Below are 18393 nucleotides of genomic sequence, written 5' to 3'. Positions count from 1 at the left end.
ACACTTTAGGTGATTTTTTTTTGTTAATCCGCAGGTTCTCAAAATGTGTGTCAGAGTCACCTGGAGGCCTTGTTAAAACATACCCTGCTGTTCTCTATCCCCCAAATTTCTGATTTAGCAAGCCTGGGGGCAGTCCTGATCATTTGCGCTTCTGACAAATTCCAGGCGCTGCTTCTGGCTGCTGGTCTGTGAGCCACACTGAGAAGCACTGGACTACAGCAATGGTGCTCAACCTTCACTGTACATCACAATCACCTAGGAATTTTTCAACAAAAACATAAATACCTGGACTCCATCTTCTCAGTCATGCTGACTTAATTGGTTGACAGGGGATCCCAGACAGAAAGTTTTTCAAGAACTCCCCAGGTGATTTTAATATTCAGCCAAGGTTGAGAACTACCTCTATAATGGAAAGGATGGATATCATTCATTTAGGTCATTTCTTCAGAATACACATTGGCTGGACTTTGATAGGCACCAAGGAGTCAATAGTACTGACTGATACTCCTGTTACAAAGCATTGCATTAGATGTTTCGACTTCAGGACATTTATTCTTGAAAAAAATATATCTTACTACCTCCATAAGATATTGAAGCACAATGGTATGAATTAAAATGAAAAAGAACATAAAGGAAATTAAGAAGAGGTGGTGTCAGGAAACAAAATCATTTCTCTCTGATTCAGTAACCCATAGTTTGTGATTCATAGTTTGAGGTATCAGGTGGTCCTGGGCAAGAATGATGTTTTGTTGTAAAAACTGAGGAATTAACTTGTCCTATCCCCCACATGCCAGTTTTATGAAGTCATGGACCATGGAAGCACCTAAGGAAAACTCTGGATCTACTAAAATACCAGATAAAATACACACTAGTTTGCACCTCACAGATATTCGCTAAGTGTGGAATAAATTATTTGAGTCTGGAAAAAATGAAAGAGTAGATGTTCTAATTTGACCATCTGGGCCACAGTATAGCTCTAGTGGGATATCTGATTTTGAGTAATATTGAATTCAGATGAACAGGCCAAGGAGTAATGAATTCCTAATAGCTAAGAGCAAAGTCTAAGCTTTTCTCTGGGGGTAGCTTCTGCAGCAGAAGGATATGCTCTGAGGATACATTCTTTTCCAATATCGTTTTGGGTGACAAGATAAAAACATTAACATAGCAAAAATTCATAACCTCTTTCCTCTCTTCAAAGTAAATTTATTTGTTGTCCCCTCTGATTATTCTTTTAACTCATACACCCACAGAAATGTTAATTCTGCCATTAATTATACAAACCAAAGTAGGCTTGGAGGGCAAAAGTGAGGTAGCTTAAGGTGCTAGCTAAAGTTGTATTGGAACTTGAGAAGATTGCAAATATGTAAAGAAAACACATATACTTGCACACATACAAACACACACACTTGCATACATACAAACACACATGGACAGAAACAATGAGAAAAATAAAACTACCTTTGGTCGGGCTTCCCTGGTGGCGTAGTGGTTAAAAATCTGCCTGCCAATGCAGGGGACATGGGTTCGATTCCTGATCCAGGAAGATCCCACATGCCGTGGAGCAGCTAAGTTCGTGCACCACAATTACTGAGCCTGTGCTCTAGAGTCCATGAGCCACGACTACCAAGCCCGCGTGCCGCAACTACTGAAGCCTGAGTGCCTAGAGTCCGTGCTCCGCAACATGAGAAGCCTGTGGAGCACAACGAAGAGTAGCCCACGCTCAAGGCAACTAGAGAAAGCCCATGCACAGCAACAAAGACCCAACACAGCCAAAATAAGTAAATAAAATACAATAAAAATTAAAATAAAACTAAATGAATAAATAAAAAGCTTAGCTGAGATTTAAAAAAAAAAAACTACCTTTGGTATAGATTTCTTGTATTAACGGCCCCAATTCTTCTCTACTACCTACACTGCATTCAGGTCCATGGTATTTACCTGTACTTCTGCTCTTTTAGTTCTGCCACGTAACATGTTTTGGCCAATGAGACATTAGCATAAGCAGTGAAAGCAGAGACTTGAAAAGCAGAACATGTGCAATTGGCTTGATTGTTCTTGCCCTCTGCCATCACCATGAAAAGACATGCCTGGATGAAACTGCTAAAGGATGAGACACGTGTAACAAACCCAAGTGCCCTCAGCCATCCCAGTCAAGATCACTTCATATCCGTCAATAGGCAGATGACTTCAGCCTGTGAACAAGGCCAGCCAAGTTCAGCAGAGCTGTTTAGCTGACCCATAGCCAACCATGGATGCTGTGCGAGCCCAGCCCAAATCAATAAAGCCTTCAGTTTTGTGAGCTAAAAGTATTTATTGTTTATATGTCTAAGGTTACATGGCTGTTGCTTTGCAACATTATTATAACAATTGATAACTGATATACAGCTGGATCATTTAAGTTTGAGACAATTTGAGAAGAGATAGACCAGGGTTGGAGAAAGCTTTTAGAGCTAGTTATCATTAGAGATAGAACATTCAAAGCAAAGTGATTTTCAAGAAGCTTCAATGTGTGTTTTGGATAGAACATTCTTTAAGCATTATTTGAGATCTTAGGTAAATTTTACATTTTTTTCCCAGTTAATTTGTCATATTTGAATTTCACTGAAGATAATTTAGGCTAAGTCTGGCCTCGAAACTAAAAAGAGCAGACCCAAAGTTTTATGGGTTATGTTTAATACAAATTTATAGCACAACAACAACAATTTAGGAAACTGTAGCCCAGGCTAAGGTCATAGTCAAAATGTACTTGGAACACCCCAGGGATGAAACATAAAATCATCGTCTTGTGGTTTCAGAAACCGCTATAGATTACTCCAGAAAGATAGGCAGGGTAATATGAAATTACACTTTAGGAAAATTTATTTGTGCTTAATGGACTGAATTAATAGGATTATAAATCACTCTTGGAGTTTAAGTTAATAAAATGATCTAAAATGAGAATAAATCTGCCAGATTCCCAAGTCTTTGAGGCAAAACAATTTTTATAAGGTAGTTGGGAGTGGGTTGCTGTCAATGAAGCAGGCGTAACCGTTGGTATTCTCCAAGTATCTGAATGAGCTCTCATTCATTTGAGCTGAGATTTTTCACTAAGTGTTTGGATAAAATTATGCAAAATGATCCCAAAGATTTTGACAGATAGGAACAGTTTTCTAGGAAAACAAAAGTTTTCTAATGGTTTTCATAAAAAATAATTAAGGAAAATCAATCATTGCTGTTTTCACTGATAGGTGATAGTTTTTAACAAGATGAACTCAGCTCTGAAAGATATAATAATAAGCACCATAGCCAAACACTGATGGATGGGAGAATAATTTTATATATTGTTTCTTAGACATAAATTGATAACTATTAAGTTTTAATAGGAGATGATTAAATAAATATGGTACATCCATATTATGTAATGTGCTGTAGAATTTTTGATCATGGTTTAAAGTGAATTTAATGAACAGGAAACAAAACTAATAATATAAAACTAAGGACAAAAGCAAAATTAAAAACCACATACAGTATGAATCATATGCTATAAATACATATAAATCTGATGTTAAAAGCTTTTTTATTAATTAAATGTTTAATTCTAATTCTCATTTCCTGTGCAAGCAACGAGTTCTATATCATTTGCTTGGCCTGGCTCCTTCTTTGGTTCATTCTCCAACACTAAATACCTTAAAACTTACAGAAAAATAAGGGGCAAGGGCCTTCTGCAATCGGAACATACTGACTGCTGTCAGTATTTTTGCTAAATAATGGCAGTGTCGATTGCTGTATGTGACAATGCTGTTTGGACAGGATATGTAGGTGACCCTACACTCACCTGAGCACAGGTTAGCCTTTCAACCTTCACAATTTCTGTGACGGCCATGGTTTCAGTAGCACATTTATACAGGCATTTCTGGAACCATCGTTTTACTAGGTCTTGCCAGCTCCACATGCCAGCGACACTGAGTCGCTAAACGACAGAGAGCACTTTCACTCTATAGTCAATGTAAATAGAACCCCCTGAAATGATACAGCATAGCAGCGCTATCCATGATAATCTCTGTGAATAGGGCAGAATGTCTGCTTTCTAAGAAACCACAAAACCCAGTCTCTCAGTCTTGACATCGTTATCCTCCAGCAAGGAGTCAATCCCTCTCTCCTCTTGAAACAATAGCATTAAACCTCCTCCTCTTTCAGGAAATCTGGCTTAATCCTTTTGTGGACGAAAGGATTTCAGAACAAAGCCATGCTCTGTGTGTGTGTGTGTGTGTGTGTTTGTGTGTGCGCGCGCACACGTGCATGTGCGCGCGCAGGGATTGTGACTAAGACAACATTCCCGTACTTGGCCAGAACACGCACTTAAAAAGAAGTGCAGTTAGTATTACATTTAAGCAAATGAAACTCCACTACTCAAGAATACAAAGTCTAATCTGCTTTCCTCTTAAGGAGTTGGGCGAAATAGGTTTTTTTTTATCTGCAAAATTGTTTTTTCTAGCAATATATATTTTTTAAAAAACACCATTAAAAATAATTTAAAACAATTTAACATTAAGTGAGTGATATGGCGCAATGATCACACACATACATATTTTATATTCAGGAGAAAATCCAAATATTCAAAGGAAAAGCCAAATTAACATGAAGAGATCTAAATCTGATTTTTGTCACAGATAATAACAATGCAGGACAGAGTAGACATTTTAGGCACAGAGAAGAAAAATTCTATAAGTGGAAAATCAATGACTCCAAATTTACTGTGATTCTGCATACCCTGAATATCCAGTTCAGAAATAAACCTATACATATGTAGCCAATCAACTTTTAACAAAGGCACCAAAATCTATTGAATGGGGAAAACCTTGTCAACAAATGGTGCTGTGACAAATGGATAAATGTGTGGGAAATGAATCTCAACTCCTACCTCCCATCACACACAAAAATTAATTTGGGATGAATCATAAACTTAAACATAAAAGCTAAAATGACAAAACTTATAGAAAACAATTAAAAAATATATTTGTGATAGGAGAGAGCAAGAAGTTCTTGAACCAAATGGCACTAATCACACACACACACACACAAAAACTGATGACCTGGTAGGCATAATAATGGTCCCCAGATATCTATACTTTAATCACCAGACTCTGTAAATATGTTACCTCTGGTGTCAAAAGGTACTTTGCAGATGTGATAAAGGGAGGTTACCTGGTGGACCCCATCTAATCACATTAGTCCTTAATAGTAAAGAAACTTTCCTAGCTGGGTCAGAGAGGAAGAAGAGAGATTCAGAATGAGGAAGAGAGATTCAGAGTGGGAAAGGGACCAGCCATTGTTGCTGGCTCTGAAGATGGAGGAAGGAGACCTGAGCCAAAGATTGCCAGAAACTTCTAGAATCTGGGAACAGCCATTGGTAAGGAGCCAGCAGGAAAACCAGAATCTGAGTCCTACAACTGCAAAGAACTGAATTCTGCCAACAATCTGAAGGAACAAGGAACAGATCCCTCCTGTAGAGCCTCCAGCAAGGAATGGAGTCTGCTGATCTCTTGTTTTTAGCTCTGTGAGACCCATATTAGATCTACAGAACTTTAAAATTGTAGATTTGTGTTTTTAAAGCTGCTAAGTTTTTGCCAATTAGTTACAGCATTCCATTGAAAGTATATTCAGATGAATTAGACTTCATCATAATTTTAAACTTCTGCTAATCAAAAGTCACAATTAAAAGATGAAAAGGCAAGTCACAGACTAGGAAAAAATATTCACTATATGTAGCTGACAAAAAACTTCTATCTGGAGTACAGAACGAATTCCTACAAATCAATACCAAAAGAGAAAAATAATACAATTTTTTAAAATGGCAAAGGATTTGAACAGATATTTAATAAAAATGATGTATGCAAAAGATCAAAAAGAAAAAGTTCATATTTATTCATCAGGGAAATAAAAATTAAAAACCAAATTGAAAGAACATTTCATATCCAGAGAAGGACTAAAATGAAAAAGACTGACATCACCAAGTGTTGTCAAGGATGTGGAGAAACTAAAATTCTTGCACATGGCAGATGTGAGAGTAAAAGTGCACAACTTTTGAAAACAGTTTGACATTTTCTTAAAAAGTTGAGCATACACCTCCCCAAGAAGCTCTTCATTAGATATTTACCCAAGATAGATAAAAATATATTTTAAAAAAACTTGTACAAGAATGTTCACAGCAGCTTTATTTGTAAATGTCCAGAACTTAATCCAATGCCCATGCACAAGAGAAGAGATAGTAATACACTCATATAATGGAATATTATTCAACAGTATAAAAGAATGAACAGTAGTTCAGCAAGAATAAACATGGATAAATTTCAAAATATTATGCTGCATGAAAGAACCAAGTTACCAAAGAGTACAAAGTCTTTGATTCCATTTATATAAATTTCAAGAACAGATAACAAACATACAGTAATAAAAATCAAAAGATGGATTGCCTATGGGAGTGAATAGAAGGTCACATAAACTTCCTGGGTTTATGGAAACTTTCTACATCTTGTTTGGAGTAGTGGTTTTTATTTGCTTATCAAAACTCCTTCACTTCTATTCTTAAGATGTATTGTACTTTGTACATTTCATTGTATATAGTTTTCCCTCAATACTTTTTTGTTATTCTGGAAAGTTTAATAAGAAGTATGTGTGTATTAGAAGTTCAATAGTTCCAGACATTTTGAAGTTAAAATTGGAGCAAACTGTTGAAAATTGTTCATTTAACAAACCTTTGCATTAAGAAAATGCTACTTGACTGGAACTGTGTTAGTTCCAATAAATGCAATGATAGATAACCATGAACCCTTCAAATTAAATAGTGCAAGAGAAAAACAAAACAGAACAAAAAGGTTATGCACAGGGTTATTTTGTGAGATATACTTTAGAGGTAATAGTTATCAAACTCAACAACAATATGAACATTGAGACTTAACTTCCCCCATCCCGTTTTGTTACCAATTCTTTAGAAAACATAAAAAAATCAGAAGGACTAATCAGTCTTATTTACAGTGTATTGTCAGTACCTGCTAAATCCTTTCACATATGACATGCTCCAAAATGTCTAATAAATGAATATATAAATAAAACATTTTAAATTTAAAAAAATGTATGCTGGTGAGGAGAAAATGAGGTTTTCAAGTGTCCTGAGTACATTTTTTCCTATATTTTGCTCTCTCAGGTCTTGTTGTGTTCATTTAAAACATTTTAATTTTCATATTTTTAAAATAATTTTTATTATAAAAGTAATATAGTTATGGAAAATTCAAATATATTAGAAAGTATAAAGAGGAAAGAAAAAAATCATCTTGTAGTCAATCCAGAAATAACTACTGTTAATATATTTGTTACATATTTTGCAAGGCTTTATCTATATAGAAATATATTTATATGCAATCATAGTAAATGATCTTATACATTTATATGTTTATAACTTTCAGCATACTGTGAAATTCCATATTAAAAAACAACAGATAAGGAATGGTGGTTTAAGCATTTAAAAATACTTAATGGCTATATTGTGTTCCCTTGTAGGGAAATATCATAATTTTTAAAAAATTCCTTAATTATATATTGTTATATTTTTAATTGTTATATTGTTTATGTAAATGACACTGGAATGCATCAAACTTTATAGACTATTATATTTTGGGGGAGGTTTTGTTTTGTTTTTTTTCTCTAAGAACTTTTATTGCGATACAGTTGATATACAATAAACTGCATATATTTAAAGTGTACAATTTGATATTTTTTTCTTATTTGTAATGTATATATGTCAATCCCAATCTCCCAATAGACTATTGTATTTTTAAAGGCTGAGAATAACCAAGAAACATTTTTTGGGAAAAGTATAGTAATAATTAACAGTGTGATAAGTTGACTTCAATTGTCGAAGCATCCTGGGTGATAACTGTGTACACATGTGAATGTTTGTGTGTGTGCTTGATGGGGAGGGGCTTCTGAAAACTTATAGTAAGTGCCTCTTTTTCCTATAGTTTTCGGTTTTTTGTACTGGTGAGACCTGTTAAAAATGAATATTATAGAGCCCCTCATTGGGGAAAAAGATTAATTGCAAAAATATCACACATAACTTCAGATGTTTATTCCTGCAACAAAACACTGGCTTGGCCTTGCTGAAAACTGGAAACTGTATAAATGGAGTATTACATGCAAAAACCCGTCAGTTACCATTAAGGACTAGTTAGTAGGGTTGCTTCCTTCCCAATCAGATAGCTTCCTTTAGTCACTGATGACTACGCTGATGGCTTTTAGGTCACCAGTTTCTTAAGCCCTTTCAAAGAGCAGAATCAGTGGGGATAATTGTGCTGGTCAGGAGAGAAGGCTTATTAATGTTAGGAAGTATATGTGGCAATATACTTTGAGAAATGGTAAGGGAAAATAAATCATAACAAGAAGCTCTAGCAGTGTGTTGGTTGTAGCTCTACAGAGAACCATTTCTCTAAAAGCCAAAATATTCACTAGAATCTTAATAATGGTATATTTTTCTTCATTACTCACATATATATTTCATATTGATGTGATTCTTGGGAGATTTAATCATTTAAAAGAGCACCATGTCTCCATGTCTAAGTTAGTCAATTGTTGTCATATTGGCACCCTATCTTACAATAACCCAAGAAACTTTTAATTAAACAGTAAGAAAACATATTGTATTTCCGAGATCAATCAAATCCTCTTAATATATAGCCAGAGTTTTTCTGAAGTGACTTTTCTTAGAATTACAGTTAAAGTTAAACCAATTTTATCAAGCCAATGTCTACCTGCTTTATAATTGAATGTTTTCAATCAATCCATTAATCTACAATTTGTCTAAAAACCACTTAACATACTAAATATCTCTCTATTTTTTTCATGAGAACATTTTTTGAATTAGTCACTATTTTTTAAAACTCTCCAGATCTTCTTAAATTTCCAAGAATAAATTATAGACTAATACAAGCCTAAATTTGTCCAAGAGAACAAGCAAAGTAAATAACTATCAAAAGTGGCAGCAAGTATTTACAGAAAAAAATAACATTTTTAAAACAAAGGCAAGACAACCTGATTCACAGAATGCAATTCCATTTAAAAATATAACTTTGAATAATCATTACTGTCCAAATATCTCTTATTGCTTACGGTAACTCTGGGATCTTCTCAATGTCATCTTGTTCACATTTCCCATTCCATTCCTGTAAACTAGATACTCAAATATAAAGGATTAAGTTGCCCCTTAATATCTAGAATAAATACAGTTGACTCTCAAAAAACGTGGGGGTTATGGGCACTGACCTTCTGCACTGTTGAAAATCTTCTTGTACCACTGAAAAAATTAAGGCCCTCAAGGACAAACTCTTCTTAAAATTCTTAATATGGAATAGAAGAGTCTCCATGATCTGGTGACTTACCTCTCCAGGACTATTTCTTTGGAACGTTACACTCCAGCCTCCTACTGCAGTTCTCTCCGTGCCTCAATTACATTATTCTCTGTTTTCTTCTCGAGCTCTCTCCTGTGAATAATTGCACATGTTTCAAGACTTGGTCCCAGAGATACTCCTATGCAGCCTTTCTGATATCTGAGCCAGAAAGAATCCCTCCCTACAACGTGACCCCTTTGTAATATAGACAGATTCTACCTTTGAATCTATACATTTTTATTTTTTTCTGTTTCCTGATGCTTCATGAGAGCACAGGAGGGATTATTTCATGCTTATTCTGTATCTTGAACAGTACCCGGTATATTTTAAGGATTCCATAGATATTTCAAAAAAGAAATGAATGACTTTGGTAGTTTAGATTTTACCAAAAAATACTATGTTTCTAATCAAACTTCTTTCTCACACAATTGTTGATTTCTTCCTATTCATTTGGGAACTGAAGGCCCTGGACCCAAGCCAGATTCCAGAAAACCTACATATAGGATGGGATGGGATTAGTCCGTGGGTGGTAGAGTAGGGCAGAGGGAGTCTGAAAGACTGTTGGTAAACCAGGCAGGGCGTGTGACTGCTGAGTCAGTTGGCAGAGGAAGAAGGGAGCTACAACATAACTGGTGGAGCAGACCCCAGAACAGCAGCAGTGAGTTCAGAACGGCAGCCACGAGCCAAACCTGGTTGTTCTAAACAGGAGGGCTCTGCCCCATGTGCCTTTGACACAGCAAAGTGGCCTTGACAATGGCGAGATTGAAACTACTATGTACTCTTTAAAAGCTTGGGTGGCAATTCTATGAAAGAGTTATTACACAGGAAGGAATTGTAAAATGGAATTATCCAAGATGTCACAAGCACAAAAAGGCAGAGCTGGAACTTGAAGTAAGACGTATGATATCAAGTCTATGATTTTCCTCCCACTAATTAAAAACGCCTGGTTCAAGGACAAGCCTGATGCACACCTAATATTGAAAGCAACAGAAAAAAGGTCAAGAAATAGATGCAGATCCAGGAAAGCATTGTTTTATACAACTAAAGAGAAGAGTTATTCCAAATATGATAGAACAAGTGTCAGAGGGTGTAAAGAAGACAAACACGTCATTGGATTACAATTTCAGCAGTGATGAATGACGGGAAATATATTTCTTACATCCACCTGAAAGTGTGATACATCCCCAGGTGCAAGCATTTATAACTCAAGTCACAAAATTTATTTTTGTCCTTAATTGAGACACAACATTAAAGAAGCCTTGGCAACAAGCATCTTCCTCTCAAGGTTCCATTAACATTCTTTATATCTTGGATGAGGACCTATTAGTTGCTTGCGTTTCCTTTTACCCTTTGGCTCATATCTCCACTGTCATAGACTAGACCGTCAGGAATGCTGCTCCCAATGACTTTATGGGTTTTCTTTCTTTCTTTTTTTAAAAATTTTTATTGGAGTATAGTTTACAATGTTGTGTTAGTTTCTACTGTGCAACAAAGTGCATCAGCTAGACGTATACATATATCCCCTTTTTTTTGGATTTCCTTTCCATTTAGGTCAGCACAGATCACTGAGTAGAGTTCCCTGTGCTATACAGTAGGTCCATATTAGTTATCTATTATATATATATATATATATATATATAGTAATGTACAAATGTCAGTCCCAATCTCCCAAATCATCCCATCTCCCACCCCTCACCTTTCCCCCTTGGTCATTTCTCTTTCAAAACTCAAAGGTTATATGCTGAGTTATCAGGACTCTTTTCTGATTATATTTGGATTCTTAAAATTTTGTTATGTCTAGGATACTACCTATGCCATGTTCAAGACATAAAAAGGCTATAGTATATCTTCAGAGTTGTGTGGTTTTTGCTTTAGGTGATTATTTTCTGCTGAATATGGTGGGGGTATACCAATGTAATTTATTTCATATTTACTTCAGATGACTATGTAAAAGTCTCCTAGATCTCGTGAAATAAAGGCTCTCCCTGCCATATCATGGGGAGTTAAAGTGCCATCTTTTGTTCTGTCTTGGATGAAAACACCAGAAACAACCCAGTATCGGTTCTGGTGGTACCTCGGCAACTTTAGAAACTATCTTACTAGTACTTTCAATCCCTAGATCAATCCAACCACTTTCTGATTAAAAGTAGTTTTTCAAAATTGAATCGTATAAAATCATTGATATTTTACTGTATTTGACCCATAAAAACAGACATTTCACATATTTCAGTGGAACACTACTTCTGCGGCTAACAGCTTCCTGTTCTCTTCTCTGCTTCGTGATTTCTTAGTCATTATTCCTGTTGTCTTCCAACTTCTAGATCATTATAGCTTGTGCTTGTTGATTTCTCTGTGTCTGATGGCTTGTGTGACACGAAACCATTTGTCTCTATTTGTTAACTGATGACATATCTTGCAATAGGTGATTTGATTGGCTTGACTGGTCCTCTCTCAGAGCAGAGCACACTCTTTGGATAAAGTTCTCACACCCAGCCTGCAGTTAAAGATCTCTGGGACCGACACCATACCTGTTTACATGGTACAAAATTTGATTACCAATCAAGCATAAGTGTGTATGAAGGCAATCATTGAAATTTGTAGGCATTAGAGACAATTTAGTTTCTCCTTTTTTTTTTTTTTTAGCTCTTTTTATAGTTGGAGAAAAATATACACTCATTTCCCAAACACTCAAACCACATTTCTCCAGAGGCAGTCATGGTACTTTGATTCTTCTTTTTTTCTCTCTCCATGAATCAATGGGGCACATATTCAAATGACCCCACTAAAAACACATGAAATAAAGAACCCCTGACAATCTGCTAGACCATAGACTCAATTATGGTTCATCTCTAACCTCACAAATGTAATCTATCTTGAAGATGATTTATATACTTCCCTTTCATTTTCTTCTCCCCAAAATGGGGTTTCCCTAAATTTAAATTCCATCCCATCAGCCCTCGTATATTTAAGATCAATAACATATATGTAAATAATCTTTGAAAACCATATCCAGACTGAAGCAGTTTAGAATGGCCCTCAGCTTTTCGTTGCCTTAACATAAACAATAGGTCAAGTTTTCTCCAACTGAACCATGTCTAAGTAAGTCTAGCTCTCTCCCTCATTTTACTGTTTGGCAGGCTGAGGGCCCCAAGGTCAAGACCTCATCTTTCCGAAGTATGATGGAGCCTGAAGTCTGGCCTCTTCTTTATTCCCTTCCAGACTGTTTTGTTTTTTTTTTCCCCCCAATGTGGCCAGATGGACTTTTTTATATCCTGTACACAGTCCTAAGGTTGGATTCAGTTTTTCAAGATGAATCCAAGTTTAACCTCTCAGTGTTACGGAATCTTTCCAAGGGAAAATTTTTCCAACCACTCTTGTGCATTTAAAATGTCTAAATAATTGCATTTAAAATGATTGCTCAATCTGAAATTCCTTCTAGCTTCATATCTATATCTAGTGAACATTAATTTAGCACATACAGGGATAGAATTGTGCATGGATTTAACTCATTCTTAGTTAAAAGTATAGGAAAAGTCAATTAGAAGAATATATTTTACACAAGAAACATACGAGGGCAATTGCAGGAAAACAGAACAAAAGATTATCTTCTTAACTTATTCTTCTCAATTGTGGTATAAAAATCTTAGTACTTTCTTATTCACTCCTAATAAAAAATGAATAGATCTCATAATTTTTCTTCCTCAATGGAGATGGGGCATCTGATCTGCGTGACATACTATATCTGTAAAGCAGTTCACTGGGATTGTCTTTGAAAAACAGCAAGCTGTATGCAATTTCAAATGTTACCTGCAGGTTGACCCTGTTTTGTTTCACCATTTACATACCTGAAGGTAGGAATCAGGACTCATTCTATAGGTGACAAACATCAAAATCTTGTGACCATCAATGCTGTTCGGGTAAGGGGAACAGGGTGCTGAGTCTGGAATACAGACTTTCTGGCTCCCTGCTATTTTTTTTTCTCTGTGTAACTTCATCAACATGAACCTTGGGTGGGACCTTATGGATTGCCTTTATTTAGATCACACAAGAGGTGAAAATTCACTTACTTTATACCCAAACTAACAGGTCTGAGCCAATCCCAAGTTACATGTAAAAGGAAAACATCAAGTTGGTTTAGCATCTTGAAAGTTTCTGTTACATTTTGAATGTCCTTCTCTCACATTTTAAAAATCTGAGCTGAAGGAAGGCATCAACTTTGGTTATCTTGGTTACTTATGTTGATTATTTAAACTTGTTAATAGTTCCAGGAACACATGGATTTTAGACTTTATTTCCTATCATGGATTGAAAGACATTGTTCTTTAATAAAACAGTTTAATAAATCAGAAGCTAAGTAGGAGAAGTATCTGAAGGCAGAGGTCTTCCTGCCAAATCACTAAGCCTGCTAGGATCTATGCTCTCCAGAATGACAGAACCCCTTCGGTTTTGGATTGACACAGATTCACTAAAAATAAATTAGTGCTCCCATCTGGTCTGACTCATTTGATGGGAACAAGAAGTTCCTCTAAAAGTACAAATAGACAGGGGGAAAGGATTGAAAATGTAGGGACACATGGGACTGGCCTAGTGTAATTTTTCTAGGTCTAAGGACCAGAAATGTAATTTTGATGTATAATTACAATCCTCTGACCAGAATATCATCAAGCCCACCTATATGTAAAGATATTCTTTGCCTTGGACTACCCCACAGATCAATTGAATATTCAGTCTTTAACAACTTTCTTTTAACCAATTGTCAAAATTAGCTTCTGTTCCAGTATCAAGTGTCAGATTATTAAGGCGTGGAAGTAAAGGTGCTTTGAATTCATTCTGATTTACTTTTAGGAAAGCAGTGGAGGCATTCATAAACAACTTAATTAAGATGTAACTTCTTTTAGCAGGGGCTCTTGAAACAAGTAGCTCTGAACTTGTTCCATCTTCTAAGGGCTCTGTAGGTTGCTTGTTACAATCTATAGTCAGGGAGTGGAGGAGAGCATGGAGAAAGAAAAAAACAATGTACATGTATATACATATCCAAAGAGCTCAATCACCATGGGAGACAAAATATTGTAAATCAAGTTTATTTATTGCATTCCTTTTGGCGAGGCAAAGATTTTTCTCCATTTTTGGGTCAGGGAATCAAAATTCTCTTTTACGTCTTGAGTTCTTAAATTACCTTCTATTCCCATCTTAATCTCTTCAGCCTTTATAGACTGATAAAATATACTTGTCTTGGCAGAATTAATACAAATTATTTTCTGTTTAAGTGCTTCATGCAGAAATTTAATTTTCAAAAACATACATATATACAGTGAATTAAATTGATACAGAAGTATAGCTTACTTAGCTCTATACATCAAACCACCTTGATTATTATGGGCAATCTTAAACTGGCATTTAAAGTAAGATTTCCATTGAGTCAATGTTTTTAATTCTCTCTGTCATCATATTTCAAGGGAAAAAGTTCATGAGTGATAAGCCAAAGAGATTTGCCAATTCTAACAATGTATTTTTCTTCTTTCATAGATGAACTGGAAAAGAATTGTTCACTTATATTACTTAATTTTTGGAAACCTGATAATATCTTTTTCAGAGAAAGACCATATGGAAGAATCACAAAGATAATGTGTGAAAGGAAGTGAGGGTGTGTTATCAAAAAAAAAAAAATAGTGGAAAATATAGACAAATTAGCTTTCAAATGTAATTTTATCCAAATACACTGATTTTTTTTTATTTTTTATCCTGTTCTGAATTTGGAAACTAGACCTAAACTTGGTTTGAATTAGCTCTGATTCTTGGGTGGTGAGAGAGTAAGTTCAAGATGTCTAATAATCTTTCACTCTGAGGATCAAGCATTTTATCACATGAAATCAGAGCCAAGTAACAATCTATAAAGAAAATAGTCTTATTTAATTTTGGCTGCAGGCTTTCTTCACTATACAGAGCCAATATTTCCTTCCAAGTCACTTCTAGGATACAGCAGTTCTAATGTTTTATAACGTGGCTACATGTCTCTATGTATAGCTTAGAATCCACAAAAATATGACCGTTAGTTTTAGGTCAAGGTCCCTGAAATAGACCCAAAAAAAAAAAAAAAAGAAAGAAAGAAAGAATGTGTTTACAGATGTTTGGCTGGCTATTTAATCAGGGTCTTCTAGGGGTAATACTTTAATTGAGTATCACCACTAAGGTCTAGTCCTCCACTTGAGACATTTAGAAAAATACAATCTGAGATAAGCGGTCTCCCCGGGACTGGTTCATGTGTCTCCAATTCATAAGAGACTTATGAGCTATATTTAGTCTCCCTCTCCGTGCTCTAAGCACTCTGGACATCTTCCTGCCAAGTATGATCCTCCCTCACATCTTTTAAACTAGATCCTTCCTATATTCTAAATGCTCTGTCATCAGATCTCTGCTTCATTGGGTCTCAGCAGAAACATCACTGCCTCAGAGAAGCCCTCTCTGACTAACCTGTCCCGGGTAGCCTCTCCCTGGATTTCTCTGTTCTAACTTATTCTACTTTTTCACATAGCTTTTAGTGCTGCCTGAAATACTATTATTCATTTAATTTTCTACCAAATTATCCTCTCCTCCCACAAGTCCATGAGTCCCATGAGCAGAGTCTTTGTCAATTTCACTGCTACCCCAGTACCAAGCACAACAGAGAGCTGGTACTTAACATATTTACAGGGAGGAGGATGAAATACGGTAGCAGCATTGGCATATTTAGTTGAACACGGCAACTAAAGCCAGAGAACCCAGAAATTGCCAACAGATACTTGGTCTCAAAAGGAAGGCTGCTCACTCTGTGTGCAGTCTGGTGGGCCAATGGGAGACTAGCATCCCAAACCAGGAGGGGGCATTGTAGGCTTGGGTGTAAGGGTATGAGGACACCTTAGAAAGGCTGGGTTCTTCTGAGCCAAATGAACACTAGAAAATAATCAAAGTGATGGTTAATTTTATGTGTCAATTTGACTGGATTACGGAGTACCCAGATATTTGGTCATATAGTATTCTGTGTTTCTATGAAGGTGCTTTTGAATGAGATTAACACTTAAATCAGTAGACTGAGCAAAGCACATTGCTCTCCCCATGCAGGTGGGCTCAATCTGGACACCTGAAGTCCTGAATAGAGCAAAAAGACCCACCTTTCCCTAAGGAAGAGGGTGTTCCTCCTGCTTAACTACCTTCAAACTTTTTCCTACCTTTGGACTTGAACTGAAACTGTGGCTCTTCCTGGGTGTCCAGTATGCTGGCCTTCAGATTAGAACTACACCATCAACTCTCTTGGGTCATCAGCTTGCCAGTTTCCCCTAAAGATCTAAGGACTAGTCAGCCTCCCCAATAGTGTGAGCCAATTCTTTATAATAAATATATTTAGATAGATAGATAGATAGATCTCTTATTAGTTCTATTTCTCTGGAAAACCCTAACTGATAAAGTTCAGTTTTAAAATACATGCATACAAATATCAAGTGTATTTCTATATCACAACTAACAACCAGAAATTGGTATAAATAGAACAATGTCATTTTCAATTACATCAAAAATATGAAGTACTTAGGGATAAATCTGGCAAAAGAAGTACAAGACATTTATATCGAAAACTTCAAAACACTGATAAAAAATTAGGAAAGCTAAATAAATGGAGAGAAATACCTTGGTTATGAGTTGGAAAACTTATATTATTAAAATATAAATTCTTTCCCAATTGGTTTATGGATTCAAAACAATTGTGATCAAAATCCAAGGTTTTGTTTGTTTGTTTTTTACTGATTGATATATTATATAAAAATTCATTTAGAAATCCAAAGGACCTAGAACAGCTAAAGTAATTTTGAAGAAAATAAAGGAAGGCGAAAACTAATCAAGACAGAATAGTAATGGCATAAATATAGACAAATAGATCAATAAAGAGCACAGAAATATATTTTGATACATATGGACAACTGACTTTTGACAATGGTGCAAAGGCAATTCAGTGGAGAAAGGATAGCATTTTTAACAAATAATGTTAGAAAAATTGGATATTCACATGCAGAAAAATGAACTATGATATCATATGCAAAACTAAAAATAATCATAGGTGTAAATATAAAATTAAAAACACTAAAAATACAAAACCTCTAGATAAAAACAGAAGATAAAATCATTATGACCTTGGGTTAGGCAAAATTTCTTAATTACGACATTAAAAATCACAAGACATAAAAAAATGGATACATTGGACTTCATCAACATTAAAAGTTTTTCCTATTTAAACTACAGTGTAAACAAAATGAAAAGATGAGCCACAGAACAGAACAATTTTGTGAAGCCTATGTCTTAATAAAGGATACATATCCAGACTATACAAAGAATTCTCAAACTCTATAATAAAAAAACAAAGAACCCAATAGAAAATAGGCTAAAGATTTGAATAGACACTTATAAAAAGAAGATTTACAGAAAATATACAAATAAGCTCATGGAAAGATATTCAGCAATAGCCCCAAACTGGACACAACCCAAGTGTCTATCAAAAGATAATGGATAAATGCACTGTGGCATATGCATAGAGTGGATGACTCTGAAATATATAGCAATGAAATATTACCAATTGCCATGCAACCACATGGAAAAATATCAAAATAATTATGCTGAATAATAAGAATGAAATAATTATGCTCTCATGGATGTCTAGAGATTGGGAGTAGGAGGAATAGGAGGCAGTGAAAGAAAGGAGCAGGAAGAAACGAAAGTTAATGGATGTGTTCACTATTGACTGCATTCTTGCTAACTCTTCTTTTATCTGTTTGGACAGTTGAAGAAAGTAGAACATCTTGTTTGATGCTACATTACTTAAGAGCGGCTGTATTCAACAACAAACTCATAAATTCCTGGAAGTTGAACGATCTGTTCTTTTAAAAAAAAATTATTTAATTGGCTGTGTTGAGTCTTCGTTATTGCACATGGGCTTTCTCTAGTTGCTGAG

Source organism: Hippopotamus amphibius, chromosome 6, assembly GCF_030028045.1.
Source record: "Hippopotamus amphibius kiboko isolate mHipAmp2 chromosome 6, mHipAmp2.hap2, whole genome shotgun sequence".
NCBI classification, from domain to species: Eukaryota; Metazoa; Chordata; class Mammalia; order Artiodactyla; family Hippopotamidae; genus Hippopotamus; species Hippopotamus amphibius.
Note: the sequence above shows the minus strand (reverse complement) of the source record.